The 18839-nt window shown below is 32.6% G+C and overlaps 1 long non-coding RNA gene across 2 annotated transcripts; it reads left to right on the plus strand.

Moving 5' to 3' along the window:
• Positions 1-269: 269 nt before the first annotated feature.
• On the plus strand, positions 270-2740 carry LOC115958460. 2 transcript variants are annotated; one of them, XR_004084542.1, is made up of 3 exons: positions 270-606; positions 869-1040; positions 2140-2740. It is a non-coding gene; the product is annotated as an uncharacterized LOC115958460 (long non-coding RNA). The 2 variants fall into 2 exon arrangements; XR_004084541.1 differs by having other exon boundaries at positions 881-1040.
• The last annotated feature ends 16099 nt before the right edge of the window (positions 2741-18839 follow it).

The raw sequence follows: 18839 nt of genomic DNA on the forward strand, positions 1-18839 counted from the left end.
GCTTGGTTTAATTGAATTTTGTTTTTTTTTTTTAGATAGAGATAATGGCTTAATTAGAGGGAAAGGTGTTTTTTTTTTATTGAAGAGTCTTTTACTAGGACTGTTGTTGATGGTTTTGACGTTTTGTATGGATTGTTATGGCATTTTACGCTGATAGAGACTCTTCATTCGGTCATGTTGATTATTAGACACAGAAGTTGTTGTTAGTGTTCCCTACAAACTTAAAAGTGGACTTGCTAGTTTTGTGTCTTAGGCTCCGTTTGTTTTGACTTCAAACGGAATTCAGAAATCCTTTTCCGGAAAATAGCGTGTTTGGTAGGTCCGGAAAATTAGGTCAAACTGAAAATATTTTCAGTTTGACCGTAAAATAAGGCTTCTGGGGCGGAAAATCATTTCAGTCCTCATTTTCACTTCAAACATTTTCCATTCTGCTCTCTCACACGCACTCGACACACACAGAGCTCTCCAAGCTTCGATCCACACACCGAGCGAAGAAGCTCCAAGCTCCGAGCTCCAAGCCCCGATCCACACACCGAGCTCCACCATCTCCCTCACGCCAAACGCTCAAGCCCATCTCCCTCACGCAGCTGATCCTCTCCACGCACGGTGAGTTTCCCTTTTCCATTTCTCAGTCCGATCCGCTCATTTCTCTGTCCGATCACCCTTATTTCTCCGATCCGCTCATTTCTCTGTCCGATCACCCTTATTTCTCCGATCCACACTCTCTCATTTCATTTCTCAGTCCGATCCACACAGCTCCGATCCACACTCTCTCATTTCATAGTTTATTTAGATTTGATTCTCAGCAAACAAATGGTGGCTTGGTATTTTGTTTAATTTGGTATTCTTTGTTGTGGGTACTGGTAAGTGAATATTGCAGATCCAGAGCACACTTGGGAAATCAAATATTACACCATCTGTGATGCCATCTGAGTACTTGACATCATGGGTATCTACATTTGGGAAAATCAAGTTCCAACTTTTTTGATTTAGGAGAACATTGGATTACTCATTGAGTTTGGAGAGACTATGGTGCCAAGGTAGATTTCTCAATCTATCAATTATCTTTAATGAGAATATATAGTTAATGATTTGTGCAATATGATGATATTGGATTGTAATTTAAATTTCTTATTTACTCTTGAGAAAGCTTGTATGTTTTGGGGTTGCCTAGTTCTAACTCTGTTGCAGTGTTAGACCAAGCTGTTTAATCTGATGTACTCTTTGTTTTGGTTTAATGGAATCCTTTAAGTCTTAGTCCTTTTTTTTTAACAGTCTTTTTTTCTTTTTCTTTTTCTTTTTTTTGATGTGAACACAGTCAATTTTATGATTCGATGTTAATAGGGAACATGACTTACATGATTGTGAGTCTGTGACTAGTTTTTTCCAGTAATCCAGAGCCAGATTCACCCCCAATTTGAACCATGATAAACTATAAGTTGTGACTGTATATATAGTATATGCCATAAATTTGGCAATATTGAATATTTTGGTTTTGCAATGAAAAGTTAACCTTTGTTATATTTTTAACTGATTTGGCAAACCTCTAACCAAAATACTAAGCAAATGAGAATTTTGGTGCTCTTATATATCTCCATTTACTAAATTTCTTGTATAGATGTTTCATATGCTTCAACTTTGCTATCCCAACTGAACCCCAGAGGCCTGAGAAATTGTTTTTGCTTATGTTATTGCCTGACCCTAAATCTTAATATACTATTGCCTTCATAATCCAGGCAAACCTTTCTGTGTTTATATTTGATTCATGGTAGGCAAACATTGATCATGGGAGTGCAATTGTAGCACATTTTGTTTTAGAAGGTCTGCTAATAATGTCACAACATACATAATTCATTCTCTTTGTCATTCTACTAGTACATCATTTACTTCTTACATGTTGACTATTCTTTCTTGTTTAGCCCTTGTTTCTTGTAGTTGTTTTACTTTTATTTACCAAAAAAAAGCTGATTCTTGTATATTCGTGATTCTGTATTGCAAATTTGGCAAATTGCTGCCTGGTTGGCTAGCAAAGTGGAAATTGTTTTGAGTTTTGCTTGCCATTGTGTATTGCTCCACCATGCTCTCTTCCTTTTTAAGTAATGCATAATTGCTAAATACATTGTAATCTCTGTTCTGTAGATGGATGCCATTGCGTACATTGTGAATGCTGATATCATGGACAAGGAGCAATTTTTGGGGCCAAGAGAAGAGCTGCATGCTCTACTGTCTGATGAGGCCTTTCCAAATGTTCCATTCCTTATTTTTGTCGTAACATCTAATGGAGCTTTTTCTCTCCCAAAAGAGAGATTGTGTTTCTTCCTCGGCCTGCTTGATGTCACCATAGGGACGCGTAAGGTAGAGCCAGCTGATGAAAATGGCTGTCCCCTTGAGGTTTTTGTGGCTGAAGCAACAGAGTATTTAGATGGTGTCAAGTGGCTTTCTCAGTACATTAAGTAGCAGTAGAGTTGATTACACTGGAAGATCCGACACATGAATTCTTTTCCCAATCTAATCTATCAAGGATTCATAACCGACCCAAATTGTGAGACTTAGGCTTTGTTGTTGTTGTTGTATGATTTCCTTAACTCACCATTCAATATTTGAATTATCTTTTTATAATTGGTAACACGTCAATTTATTAGCTTAATGTAATAAAACTTGTAATACTTATAACAGTACTTGGCTACCTATACAACCTACGATCAACTTGTTTGACAATTAATCATGCCCAATTTAGGGAGATTAAATTTTGAAAACTTTCCATGCCTATCTTTCTGCTATCATTGTTTAAATCACATTGGCAAAGGGGTAAGTGCTGTCCATTCTTGTGAAACCACATCTTTTCTTTTCTTCTTTCTTTTTTTTTTTTTTCTTTTTTTTCCCCCTTTTTTTTGTCAAGGGAAAAATAAAAGACAAAATAAACTTACAATGCACAATCAAATTCTCGAAAAAAAATGACCCAAAAAAAAAAAAATCATTTAAAGAAATCTAGAATCCGGATGAAAATTTAGAAGAATATCCTAATTTAAAATTAAAAATTAAAAAAAAAAAAATCCCACTAAAACACCTCTTAAGGTTCAATTTTACTAACATTAATCCAATTACCAAAACAAAAACAAAAAATTACTATCTGCCATGAAACCAATTTTTTGCTGATTTTGATCCCAATTTGGCAACAAATGGCAGTAGTCGCCTGGAGGCCAGTGTTGGGATGATTCATAACCTTCACCCTTGTCGTTTTCATTTCCCTTTCGTGCAAAAATCGTACCTTAGCCAATTTGAATTGGCCATTGAAGTCGACCACTTGAACAACTTCAAGGTTATGATGATAGCCAATTTGCTTTTGTGAAGAATGTCGTTAAATTTCTTGAAGTTCCAATCAAACGGATCTTTTCTCCCTTACAGGCACATCGGAAGCATGCCGAGTATCTGAACAAAAAAATTGAGTTTTACGATGAATTAGCGATTGTGGTGGGAAAGGACACAGCCACAGGTGGCTTTGCTAAGTCCGGAGTGGATATCGAAAATGAGCCAGATAATGGGGATAGTGCAGAGTTTATCGCAGATAATGTGGAGGAATGTGTGGTTGAAAAGGGGAAGAACGCAAATGAATCATCCACCACTGGGTCGGAAATTTCCAATGATTATGGGCATATTCGAATGATTATGTTTGATGTTATAATTTTCCGTAAAGTATTGTTACAGATATGTATAGGGAATGCAGGTTCTTGAATTTTATCTATAAAGAGTAAAATATAGTTTCAAACTAGTTATTTTTAAGCTCTAACTCCAGCTCGATTATGTTGATCCAAATTATTTTCCGTAAAGTATTTTTCGAACCAAACATGGGAAAACGTTTTCCGTAAAGTATTTTCCGTAAAATATTTGGACGAATCAAACACCGAAATTAAATTTCCGTAAAACGATTTCCGTAAAATATTTGGACGAATCAAACACCGGAATTGATTTTCCGTAAAACGATTTCCGAAACAGCCAAACACCCAAATACATTTTCCTTTTCCGGAAATTAGCATTTCCGGAAAATATGTATTTTCCGGAAAACGATTTCCAGCAACCAAACACAGCCTTACACGAGACTTGTATGGGATAGATAATGAGTAATTACGTGTGATGTGGTTTACTCGTAAAATTGTATGGGCTGGTGATCTGTTCCATCCAGCTGTAACTTTAGAACTCTTTCCGTGACTGTAAAAAAAAAAAAAAAAAAAGAACTTTTTCCGTGATTTTTACCAGTTTTTCAGAGTAATTGATTAGTGCGTAAGTTTTGGGATGAGAAGGTATATGATATTTCCAAATTATACAGCATTCTATACCGAATTACACTCCCAACATATAGGACTGAATATACTTCAATATGAAGCAGAAATATAATATACTTTACCTTTCAAATTGCCGCAATGAATATATTAGCAACTAGCCAATTACCTTTTATTTTTTGATAAGGAATATATTAGCAACTACAAAACCTTCCCTTGATGGTGAATAATTATAATTAGAGCAATGTTTCACTTATGGGTGTCCACAGGTCGGGTCAGGTCGGGCCGGGTCGGGTTTGTGCCTGACCCAGACTTGACCCAAATTTTTTGGGTGGGTGAAAATCAAAACTGAAACCAACCCGTATTAATGGTCTGATCATTCAGATCTGGTCCGTTGGGTTTTGGGTTGCTGTTGGTCGGTTTCGGGTTTCGTCGTCGATGCTGATATTTCATCGGATCGGTCGAGATCTGGCCAAATTCGTCGAATCTGGACTAGATCTTAACGATATCTCGCCGGATTTAGTGGATTTCAAGTAGCTCTTCGTCAGAAAATAAAAAATATTGCCGGATTTGGTGGATTGCAGTGGATTTCAAGTAGCTCTTTGTCAGAAAAACTTTGGATCTTGTCGTATTTTGTTGATTTTATGGTTGGGTCAGGTGGCTTGGGTTTTTGGGGAGGAAACCCGCTAGTCGACCCGAAGGGATCAGGTTTTGTGGGTGGCGACCCACTGCCGACCATCGGATTGGTTGGTTCGGGTGGTGGCAGTTCAGTTTCAGGCGGATTCGACAGGTTGAACGGGTGACCGAGTTCTATGGACACCCCTACTTTCACTTTCGATAATAGGTTTATTAATTAAATTTAAAATTCACCATTTGTATAAAAAGAGAAAATATTATTTCTGAAGTATCGAATAATTTTCTAAATGAATTTTATCACATCAATTGATTGAGTCTTTTCTTCTAACTTAATTTTTTTAGTTTCAAATTCTGTTATATATTCATGGTATGAAAAGGGAAGTATTTAGTCTATGATGAACCATTGTCTTATTTGTCAATTTAGGAGTTAAGGATAAAGATGTCACCACCACAATACTTAGTCTTTGGCTAGAGAAATAAAAATAAAGAGTAAAAAGAAGACCAAGTAATTTTTATTTCAGGTCACTCATAAAGCAAACAAAGCTAGGCATTGATAGTCAACAATATAACGTATTGTAATGGCAATGTTTGTAAAAGTATACGATTCCAATAAGATAGATTGTCTATTTCTAATTAAACTATTTAATTCTTTTTATTATTATTATTATTATAGAATTTCAGTTAATGACGTGACACTTCTGATTAGTGTGTTTTTTATCATCAGATCAAAATACTAATCGATTTTTGATGTAAACAGAAATTAAATCTCGAATTTTTATTCAACCATAAAAAACTTTACTAGTTGAACTAGCTGAAACCCACTTAAACTATTTAATCTTTACCTCACAAAATCAGGATATCCTAACCTCTATAGATTAAAGGAATCCCCTGCAAAAGGTCAAGGGCTCTCCAATGGCGGCCATTAATATTATTCATCATCACAAAATTAAATTGTTTCATAAGGCTTATGGGCGTCGACCTTGGAATAATCTAATATTTTTGGGGAATTATTCTAATCATCTTGAATTGATTGCAGAATTGTTTTGTGAGAAATGTTACCGACCTAATCATCTTGTTAGCTAGCCACGTGGTTCTTGCCTATTCCGCACTGTAGGAGAGGGAGGTTACCTGCTCTGGTTTCTAGTCATTTAGAACTTATATATATAAATAAATATATATATATATATATATTTATATATATAATTGGGTGCCTTGTAATGACGTTGTTTGCTCTATTTTTTAGTAATGTGTTTTGTTTTGTTTTTTGATAAATAATGGTATTTAGACTTCTTTTGAGCATCTAATTATTCCTTTGGATATGTGCAGTCATCCCATCTCACATACATCGAGTTATTACATAGAGAAATCTTATAGGGGTGGCCCTAAGATAGTTACATTGTTTGTTCTGTGTTTTATAGTAATAGTCAAAGTTCGAATCTCTCTCATCTATTATTGAAATTATCAAAATTAAAAAATATTATAAAAATATGGTGAACATAAAGTTAAAAAAGAAAATAAATAAATAAAAAGTCAATATTCGAAACTTTTTTTTTTTTTTTTGATAATTCAAGATATGATCCAGTTACATCTAATATAACTTTTTATTAATATTACACCATTCAATAAATTTTTAATGAATTAATAAATTCAAAATGCTTTTGTTATGCACACATTTTTATTGTCCTTGAAAAATACATCAAAATTCACGTTAATATGATATTATTTATTATTCAATTTTTGTATAATTTTAAATTAAATTGATATTTAATCATCTTAATATTTTATAAATGTAAAAATTATAAAAATGTAATGTAATTATGAAAATTATAAAAACATGTAATCTAATGGTGTATTCATTGTGTTTTCTTTTCCTTATTTCTCTATCTACTTATTTAGTTATTTATTTCAAATATTTTTCTATTCTCATATCAAGCATATTGAACGCCATGTGTATCAATAGTAGCATACCTTACAAGTTATAATTGCTGCAAGTTCATGGCACATGTTGACAGCTTTGTATGAACAGACGAACTTTCCTTTTAAGGTGAGAAATGATTGGCCCAACATAACCTGGGGCCTAAAGCAAAAAATTTATGCGGGGTCTTTAATATGTAAATATTAATTAAACAAAATTATTAAATACTAATCAAATTAAGGTTAGTTTGATATATTAAATACATAAATAATATCTACTAGACTAATGTTAATTTCATATAGAGAATTGAATATCATAGTTGAATTATAAATATTAATAAAAATAAATAAAAATATATTGCAATTAAAAAAGATACTTTATTTTGGATATAAGACGATGCATAGTTAAATAAAGTTGTAATTTAATTTTTAATTTTATATTTTGATTTTAAGAGAGAGAGATAGATATTATTTGGTGTGTGGCTTTGTAGGATATTAGTTTACAAAAATCAAAGTCTCAAACTATCAGGGGAGATTAATCTATAATTTATGATTCAACACATTTGCAATATCTTTTTGAAATATTTTAGGGTTTAAATTGAGTTAAGGTTCTATTAGTCTCGTAATTTGAGAGTCTTAATAGAAATTAAAAAGAAAATAGAAATAAAAAAGAAAAATATGCTAATTAAAAGCACTAGAAAATGTTCAAAATATAATGTGACGTTGTCTTTCATTGATGAACTTCATCAATTTAACTAATGAATGTTTATATCACTTTTTTTGTGATTAATAACATAACAATTTGTAAGCCAATAGTAAAAGTTGTAGTATTCTTAACATCACTAATAAAAAAAATGTACAACCTTTAGGAAAAAAAATATATATATATATTTATATATATATAGTTTTATAAAAATTTGGGCCTTTAACTATGGAATGTGGTGCTTTTTTCCCTAAGAAAATTGTTGTTTTTTGGTGGGGCCTTAGGCCTAGGCCTTGAGCCGACCCTAGAAATGATATGTCTATAACATTTTTACAACAAATTTTAAGTCGCAAGTTGTTACTAGTTGTTATTGTTAAGGCAAAAAAGTAATCTTAGTGTTAGTTTCAAATTTGACCCAATAACAACTAACCACCTATAATTTGTTGTAAAAATATTATAAACGTAGCATCTTTCTTTTAAGGTGGATTGTATCTTCACCCCACTTGCTTAATAACAATAAGGCCCCAATATATCAAATTACAATGTGAAATACACAATAAAATTTGGAATTTTTTTTTGAAAATTTCTAGATATTAGTAAATTGTGATTAATACAATACCATTTTGATTAGAGTCAGTCATAACCTGACAAATATTGTGAATTTTGTCATGTAATCTAAAACTTACCCATATTTAAATATTTGATTGTATATCAGTTCTAGATATTAGAATCTCTTTGATTGTATATCAGTCATAACCGGACAAATATTGTGAATTTTGTCATGTAATCTAGAATTTACTAATATTCAAATATTTGACCTACAATGTATTTTAATAAGGTTGGAAATTTTTAAGGGTACCAGCTATGATTCAATACTTTATATGCTTATGCAATTCTTTATAGAGTATATAGTAATAGTGCCCCTGTTCGTGTTGACTATTCTATAAGTATTTTTGGGCAATTATAAAAAAAAAAAAAAAAAATGGATACAACATTTTCAGAAGCAACTTTGAAAACTTCGAGTACCCAACAAAATTAAGTATATGTTTGGATACCAATGAAAAATTAAAATTATTTAACTATTCAAATTATTTTTGATATTATTCATGGATTCCATTGCACTTTTTAGTATTATTTATAGCTTTGCTATACTATTTCAACTAAATTCTACTTTTATCTACAGTATTTTCAGCGATAAGTTTTCAATTTTAACAAAATAAGTGACATCCAAACATACCCTAAGTTGTTTATATGAAAGGCATGGAATGAAAATAATTTCTAGCCTGACATGTTATCATTGTGGTTTGTGGGGGAGGAGCAAGAAAATGGCGTAGAAACTACTTGTGTGAAGCCTGCTTAAACCTAACCAACCTTCCCTTCTTTGATGGTATTGATTTTATATATATATATATATATATATATATTTATATATATGTACTATCAGTTGGGTAAAACCTGCATGAGTTTGGAAAGCAGCAAATTTAGCAATTCATTTTCTGAAACTAAAATGATAGTACTTTTTTCTTAATTCTCCGAGCCACATTTGTTGACTGGAGGGCTGTTTCTTGTATAATTCATATGGAGTAAACTTTTTTTTTTTTTTCTTGGCGGTTTTTTTTTTGGCTCATGTTGTATATAAATAATAGTCAAGACAAAATTTGGCAACAAATTTGGTTATAACCTAACTAATTAAAGCTATAATTTCAATCAATATCTTTTTACTAAAAGTGAATTTTGACAAATTCACCATTAGATTACATTTTTTTCTTATATTCTTAATGCTTGCAAATTTATAGAAGATCAAAAATAAAAAATTATGTCATCAATATATTGTTTAAATTTTAAATTTTTGTAGTTTAAAATTAAGTATAAAATTTAAGTTTATGGATCAAAAAAATAAATAATATCCAATTGGTACAAAAAGTTATATGTATGTTAAGAACATAAAGAATATACAATCAAACGGTTTGATTTCAAAATATGTAGTCATGTTAATTTTTGCAGTGAGAGTTGTAACCTTAAACTACAATCAAGTTTGATACCAAACTTTATTCATAATATTATACTTTCCGATAGGAAAAATTTTAGCTCCAAACCAGTTTAAAATTATCTTTTTCCAATCCATTATGTGACAATTAAAGAGATCACACATGTGTAAATTAGTCACATAATTTTTTTAACATAAATAATAGATATCAATCATCAATATATATATATATATTTATATATATATATATAAAAGTAAAGACCTCATGTAGGAAAACACAAGATTTTGCCCAAGGTCATATTGAATGACATCCTTCTCATTTGGGTTTCCACATCATCTAAATTTAGCATTTATGTCAAACTATTAGGTAATGACAAATGCATTTATTTCAATGTATTAATAAAATTCAAAGAATTTGTATGCATTTATAACTTTACATACTTTGAATTGATACGGATGGAATTAAAATTTCATGAGAAATGTAGGAATAAAATTTAAAGAATTTATATACATTTATAATTTTACATGCTTTGAATTGATACGGATGAATTTAAAAGGTCATGGGAAATGTAGGAATAAAAAAAAAAACTTTCAATTTTCTGCATAAGACTAATTTCAATCCAATATTGTAAGAGTCAAATTCAATAAATTGGGCAAATATTATTTGTCTCCACATTTTTCCAATATAAATCCCAATTTCTATTGGACTCAAAAATTAAATTTCCTTAATTTTCTCACAATATCTTTGTTTTTCTTTCTGAGAGGTATGTTAATTTTTAAAATATTATGTTCATCTTAAATTTTTTTTTTAGATTTTATTTATACGGTTTTACTTATGTAGCATTGTAATTTATTTAGAATTATTTTTTCATATTATTTGCCAATTTATATTTTTGGTTTTCTTTATAATGCATATACTTGGTAAGGATCCATTTTTGGCTACTTTTAGTTCAATTAAAATTTGGAAGTTAAATTGTGATATTGTTGCATCACTATGGCATTATTTTTTTCTATTGTTGTATCATAAAATTCTAGAATTTTTTTATAGCTAATTGATATATAAAACATAAATAATACAAGAAAGACACCTAAGAACTAATAAGTTTGTAGATGACAATTTCACTATGATCTGGTGACATTTCTTGGTTGCGTGAATATGAGGAATTTTCCCCCCACTGTATTTAGTTTGCAATTAGTTTTAGTGGAAAACCTCATAGATTAAATGTGACTAATAATAATAGTATTCATTAAATCAATGGGTTATAAATAATTTCTTACAAAATTTATCAAAATGCACCGCGTATTGCGCAGGATATTAACTAGTTGTCTTATAAATTGTCATGCAGTAGGTTATGAGATATTTCTCCAAAGTCTAAATTTGTTTTGAGCTAATTTTTGCCATTTTTTGTTTCAATAATAAATTATGTCGATTTTACTCCCAAAAAAAAAAAAATAATAATAATAATAATAGTAGTACCGCTGCTCAGGTAACAGGCTTGCGCAATTGAGCCCGGACACGCAAGTGGACATGGAAATAAATTTCAATGATGTAAATAAATACCAAAACACAATTTGTATGACAAGAGTGTCCACCAAAAGTTGATTAGTCACCTTGTCAGTCTAACGTTATTCTTAAATGGTCATTTTGATCATCATCTTCAGTATTCACGAGCGGGACCTGTAACCACTACCCATTGTTATGCCCACCTAATTACCTTGTGAGCCCCATTGATTTTGATTTCTGAGTCTCTTTTACAAGGTCATTATTATCATCACCAACTTACACGTGAGGACCTTCTATTCACTTGTGTTTACATGATTTCATTTTTTAAATTTAATTTTCTGCATTCTTCTAATACTTTTGTGCTCGTGAATTATAATATTCCAATTTTTTTCCCACCCATTGGGCTTAATCAACCTACTTAATAACAAGAAGCAGCAAAAAATTTCACAAAATCTTATGTGTCATCATGCCATTGAACCCATGATTTGAGTTTGAATTCAGATTTTGATGGGCCCATAATATGTACTAAGTGGCAAGACACATCATATTTTGTGAAATTTTGTATAAAATAATATATATATAATTTGTAGCTTCCTAGACTCTAGAATAAGAAGAAAAGTGGGTGAGGTGTGACTTAAAGACTTTTGGTGCTTATGCTAGCATAGTTGAAACTTTGGAAAGTATGTTAACCTGCAAAACCACCAAACAAATCAATATATATATATATATATATATATATATATATATAGTCCACATATAGGTGGAGGGTGCGGCTTATTTTATTTTTACTTATAGAACTTGTTTCTGAATTTAATTATATTTTAGTTTCATCTTGATACCTGTCTAATGCATGAATAATTCAAGTGTGCAAACCTACCATACCTCTCCGTTACCAAATCAATGACCAAAGTTCTCTTTTAACTTGTACATGATTGTCCTTGTGCTGTACACACATAGGACTCCTTCAAGCAACCATTTGGCTAGCAATGAAAAACAAAGGCAGTGACCCAAAAAATAAAAAAATAAAAAAATCTAGCTACTTGCATAATATTATGACCTAGAAGTCCTAAACCACTGTTTTTCCAATCCAAGTCTTCTTCTCAATTATTTTTCCTTTCCCTTTCACAAAAGACTCTTCTTGTGGTGCAAAATTGCACATCTTATCTTTAACTTATCTTAATGCAAAAAAATCAAACCACACCCGTCACAAAAAGAAAAATTTCCTAGCTTGTCTCATGAAAGAGAATACTCAATAACATTTCATTGGAAGAAGAGAAAGAAATGAAAATGAATAAAATAAAGATGATATTTGTCACTATTTCCTTGTTTGGGAGTTTTGTAGAAAGAAATGCTTATTTTATCCCATTCCCTCATAAGTATTCTTCTCATTAAAAAAAAAAAAAAAAATTATTCTCAAGAATATTTTTCTTAAAGAAATATTATTCAACTTCTACTTTAAAAAAGATAAATAGAAGTTGAATATCTTCTCAAAAGGAATAAAAAAGAAGAAGTTAAATATTATATTATAATAGTAAAATTACATATTTCTTTTATAAACTCCCTAACACACTACAAAAGATATACCATGTTGATGTTTTCTAAAAAAGAGTTTTTGAAAAGCACTTCTACTAAGGTATTTACACACTATTTTATCGAAAAGGAAAAGAATATTGTTCCAAAGAAAAATTCCAAGCCGGCCTCAAAACTCTTTGAAGATTTCAATCCAATCTAAAATATTAGTACTTGCATTCATTGAATTGAAAAAAAAAATAACAAAAAAAAATCTCCCTTTAAAGAATATATTAATTTTAGACTCATCTATATTCTAAAACTAAAATGAACTATATAGTTAGAATGTTCATTTTGGTATTACATCATTTCTATGTTACAGTAAAAAGTAATTAGCAAAAAATTAAATAAGTTGATGTTAAATTTACTCAAAATATCTCCTCAAATAGAAGGATGCTTTCCATATTATAAATGTACGTTATGTTCATAGCATTTCGTAAAGAAGATGGATGTTCTGTTTGTTTCGACGTAAAATATTTTCCTATTTTATTATATTTGTTTTGCAGTAAAATATTTGGTCAAACGTAAAATATTTTCACTAGCCTATAGGTTATATGGTTATTGGCCTAACAGTTTCTTGTAATTGATATAGAAGTCTAGATTTATTGTCACCTTAAATAATAACCTCCCTAAACCTTACAGGCTCTTTTGTGTGTGTTCTAATAAGTATTACTATTTACTCAAAAAAAATAGAGATGTTTATCCCACATTGGCTGTGTGTGTCCAGTGTCTGTTGTTTATAACCTTAGTCTACAACTACAAAGGTTATGCTTTTTTGTAGTTGTATTCTGGTTATATAGTGTATTATAAACCTGGTTTAAAATACCAATATTACTATTTTCGTGTGTGTTCTAATAAGTATTACTTTTTACTCAAAAGAATAGGGATGTTTATCCCATATTGGCTGTGTATGTCTAGTGTCCGCTGTTTATAATTCCAGTCTACAACTACAAAGGTTAGACTTTTTTGTAGTTATATTCTGGTTATGTAATGTATTATAAATCCGGTTTAAAACATTAATATTACTATTTTCATGTGTATTCTAATAAGTATTACTGTTTATTAAAAATAAAAAAAAAAAAAAAAAAAAACCTTACAGGCTCTTACATGCAAGGAATTAATCACTCTTTGAAGATTTCTTTGCCTGGATCAAATTTATAAAGATCCCATGTGAACTCGTCCAAATCTCATGGGACATGTGCCGCAGTCAAACACTATGTTTTCATTTTATAGAAAAAGGCTTTGTATCAATTTTTTTCCCACTTTAGTCATTGAGGAAAGTAGCCTTTGCAAGAAAAAGTGGTAAGAAACCCCTTTTCACCGGAAATGGTCTTATTATCACCGCCCGCATCAATATTATACAAGTCTAAGACACTAAAATTTACTAATACCGTTTACCATGTTTGAAAGATTCATGAAATTTATCAATGAAAGATTCATGAAATAATTAATCCAATATTGTCCTCTTAGTGTATCTATTACCAAATTCACATGGCCGGCTTCAAAACACATGCAATGCTAGCTAGCTTAGCAAAAGCAAAAGAAATTTTTATATTTTGAAATGCTTACCATGATTACTCAGCTTCCAAATATTTATAATTTAGGAAACTCCAGTTCTATACTTCTATGAAGTACAAGTGTAGCTCTGCACAAGAATTACCACAAACCAAAGTACACAATTTCTTTTTCAGTAAAATGGATTGCATTAACTAATAACTATATCATCATATATATAATTTGGTTGGCTTCAATTTTTCTTGTAATGTTGTTCAGGGAAAATGTCACTTATATATGCTCGTATGAACTAAGATATGAGATATCCGGGCATTGTCAAATAATATGTATATATCACTATATATATCACTTTACAATCATAATGAATGCTGTCTCCACCCACCTGTACCTTGCATCAATAAACACCACAGTTGCTTAATATTTCGCAATGGGAGAATCTAAAACCTTTCCTTTGATAGTCTCACACACATGCACTGACTGGTAGTGGTATGTCCAAACGAAACCATATTATTTTTATTTTTGATGAAAAAAAAAAACCACAAAATTGAGAAGAATTGGTCACGCAGCTTTCATTTGTACCTCATTCGAACAAAATCAAAAGCATAGGACGGGAAGTTGTAAAGTTTTTGTATGGAAAATAAACTGCCATGATTAATATGATAATAAAACCTCCATTACCAAAAAAAAAATTGTGTAATTGAAAGCTGAAATCGTTTATTGTTATTGTTAAGGACATATTTTATATAATTGGCTAATCCTTTGATAAAATGCACTTTACTTGTAATTGGGTAGATCTAGGATAGGTTTAGTACTTCAAGAAACATGTTGTTCAAGCCAAGTATTAAAGTCATGAAGATTGGACTAAGAAACAAGTGAAGAAAAATTGTTTATTAAAGCTCGACAGATACCTCGACAGATATTGAGACTTAAGAACGAAACTTGACAGAAGCTGAATCTGTTGAAATCTACGAAATCAAAATTTCTAGATTTGATTTTCGGTTCATGCTGACATGTATGTGTAGGGTTTCTTTTCTCAAAACCCTAGACATATATAAGACTTATTTTAAAGGCCGTTATACAATATGGAGAACACATTCAGAAAGTGACCTAGTGCTTTATTCTCTTTGTAAGAAGTTACTATGTCTTTTGCGCCTTATGGTTTTGTAACTAAATACTTCTTAATCTTCATTGTTGATGAAGTGAAGAACTTTGCAGTCAACAACCTTCTTCAAGTTGCTGGAGTTAGTCACGTACTGGGATCCGTGCATCATTGGTTAGTCATGTATTGGGATTCGTGCAAAAGGGTAGCGTTCATATATTGAAGAGTTCAGAGGTTCTGAAATGGTAGAAGGTTTCTGCTGTAAGTTCATCTATGGGGATTGTAGAGTCTAGGGACAAAGGTTTTGTACTAGATCTGAAACTTCTCTTTACAATAGTGAATTGCTTTTCAAGAAGGTTTCCCTCCAGGTTTTTTTACTATAAAACTAGTTTGTTTCATTGGTTTTCCTGGGTTATCATATCTTGTCTTATTTATTATTCCGCTATGCATAATATTGACACGATATTGATGTTTGTTTGTTTTAACAAGGTTTATTCATAATAAATCTAATTAACAACTTGGGTTTAAAAGTTGTTAATTCTATCAATCGGGGTTTAAATTTCCCAACAAGTGGTATGAGAGCGGGCACACTCTGATTAGGTTTTAATCTTTGCTGTGGGATCCATTGACCCCCGTTGTCATGGAAACTCTTGATTGTTTTGATTTGCATGGTCTTGTGTTGAATGATAATGATTGTAGACACTTAATTTTGCACATATGACTTAATCAAGGAGAATGACTTGAATGATCATCCATGTACCTCAAAAATCATAATTGCATCACATGCATCAATTGGTTCTTGCATTACATGCATCACATGCATGTAATGCATGTATTTGCATTACATACATTAATTCATTCATTGCATATCATAAAAATGATCTTGAGATTCTAACAATTAATGGTGTTTCTAGTTTTCAAATCGGACCATCGGATCGAAAGATATCGCATGATCAAGGTTGCACGGTCAACATGCATTGCGTCTAGGTAAGGTCGACCACACATGATTAGTTTAAATTAATTCTGATTAGTCAAATCATTAGAATTAATTAAATAATTCTGTAATTAGTTGATAATTAGTGTTTAAGATAGGATTGCATGCATAGGAATAAAAGGGATGATTGGATAACAATAAAATTGTGAATAATCTGAACTTTATCAAGATTTATTTTAGGGTATTTATCTACAAGATAATTGTTCTTAAATAGCCTGAATTATCCAAAAAAGAGATGAAAAATCATAGACGGAGGATGAAAACACGTCTAGGTACAATGACCGGTTAAAAACCCCTAGAAGAGGAGTCTAAATGGCACTCGAACACGAAAGAGTGTTTGGTGTTCAAAGGCCAATTCGGCACTTTTGGAGTGCCGAACGGCACTCTAAAAAGGCCAAATTTTCCTTTGTTGGGCTTTTGCCCAACGTCATTCGAGTGATGATAGTGCATACCCTTTTTGATCTTATCACAAAAGGATGTGTCCAAATTCATACCCTAATCGTCTGTATCTTTTTTTTAGAGCCCTCTAACCTCTATAAATAGAGACTGAACCTCATAATTCAGCACATTTTTTTTACGCTCTAGGAGGCATACGTATTAGGCTCTTAAATTGCTCATATTTTCTAATTTCCTCTCTGAGTCTTGCTGCTTAAATTAGGGTTTTTAGGTTTCAAAGAGAATTACATTAATTTCTTTGAACCCTAAAACATCCTCTCAAGAAGAAGAGTGCTCATGCAAGAGGTTTCTTTCTAACCCTTTTGTTTTTATGCTTCTCTCATCATCATGATGCATGTTTAATTGTCTTAAATATTCATGTTCTACCTTGTTAATTTAGTTTATGAAAAATATGTTCTTGATTCCTTTGTTGTTGCTATAATTTGTTTTTTAGTTTTAAAGATCTGCATGTAATTAACTCTTTTTTTTTAAAATAAAACAGATCTGTATCTAAGGATTTTTTTAAAAATAAAACGGATCTGCATCTTCCTTAGATGTAGATTTGAATTTTTCTTCAAAATAAATAAATCTACATCTTTCTTAGATGTAGATTTGAATTTTTTCTTCAAAATAAAACTGTAGGGTCTCGTTTTTCAGCCTGATACCACACGGTGGGTGGGATCTTGGATCAGCAGGCCCAATACAATGAATTTGTAGAGAATTGGTTAAAAGGCTAGGCTTTGGTGAACGGACAGTTGTTTGTCATGGTGTTCATGATGATCGCACAGAGGTGAACTGATCTTATCCAAGAAGACTTTCTCCTCGGCACGGCCTGGGTGGCTCCGGTTTTTGGACCTTGTCCCAACCCCTTTTCTGGACTGCTTCTTCCTCCTTTTATACTAGCTTTTTCCCTCCCCCGAATGTCCACGCGTAGGTTCAGCTTTATAGGGCTGGTACTTGTCCCATTAGCCCATACCCAAAGTGGTTGGGAGTGGTTGTAAAAGCTGAAAAGTATGGCTCTGTCAGGTGCAGAGTACTTAATTGCAGTAATGGCAGCCTTTCCCTTGTTCTTTGTCGTTTCAGTACTTTTCCTGTTCGGCGAAATGACCCGGAATGTTATCACCAGGACTGAGTTGCTCCCTTCGACCTCGGCTACATTTATGGCTGAGGAGGGTCCTTCCCATGGTCGAGGAGGATCCTTCCTATGGCCAAGGGGTGGGCCTTCCTTGGATCGGGCCTTGGGCCCAGCACAGATATTGACGTGGGCTTCCCGGTTTTATACCCTCACAATAGCCCCTCAAAATCCTGCTGTCCGGCTCCTCGGACGGAGAGGAGGATTTTGGCGTCATTGGGCCTATGTCATGGCTTGCCAAGTCTTGTCCTTCATCACTGTCGGAGCCTCTTCGTTTGCTAGGGGCACGTTCCTGGTTGTGAGACATTTTTTTAGTTTGCCCATGCCGCATTCTTGACGTTTCGGTACCCGAGGCGAGCCTTCATTAAGGTCTCTTTTCGAGGCGACGCAAATCCAACGGCTGAAGACTGCTTTGGGAATTGAGCGGGACTTAATCTCGTTTGTAGTTTTTCTTGGAGATTTGTACAAATTAAATGCCACTGGGCTTATCCCCCATATAAGAAGCACGGTGGGAGGTCATTCCCTTTATTTGCAGACCCTTTAAACTTTTCAAATTCCTAACCCTCCAATTGAGCCCAAAGTCCCCATTACCAGTGTGACTGAGCCTTAGGGGGTTGACATGGTTAAGGCCAGGATGAGGGTGAAGGGTCTACACCCTCTTCAGAAACCTTGGGTATCTTCGAGATTCAAAATGGCCTGGTCAGGGCAAGGGAGGCAAAGACTTAAGACATTTATTCTCCTCGATAAGGCAAGAAAGGAGCCTCTTCTTCCTTCAGCAAAATCCGAAGCAGGTGGAGGTCGCATCAAATTTTTGGTGCGACAACACTGAGATTTCCTATCGCCGGTACCATCCGTTCTCGCTCGATTGCTGCTAATACGATACTTGCTCGATTGCTGTTAGAGTTGGTATGGGGGTTTGGCATCCCCGCTTCTTCCTTTCTTCCATCACTGGTGCCACCCAGGTGCCATCGCTTCTTCTTCTCTTCCATCACTGGTGCCACCCAGGTGCCTCTGCTTCTTCTTCTCTTCCATCACCGGTGCCACCTAGACCTGCTCAGTCGCCGTTAGAGCAAA

The sequence above is a fragment of the Quercus lobata genome, chromosome 8 (genome assembly GCF_001633185.2).
Source record: "Quercus lobata isolate SW786 chromosome 8, ValleyOak3.0 Primary Assembly, whole genome shotgun sequence".
Classification (NCBI taxonomy): domain Eukaryota; kingdom Viridiplantae; phylum Streptophyta; class Magnoliopsida; order Fagales; family Fagaceae; genus Quercus; species Quercus lobata.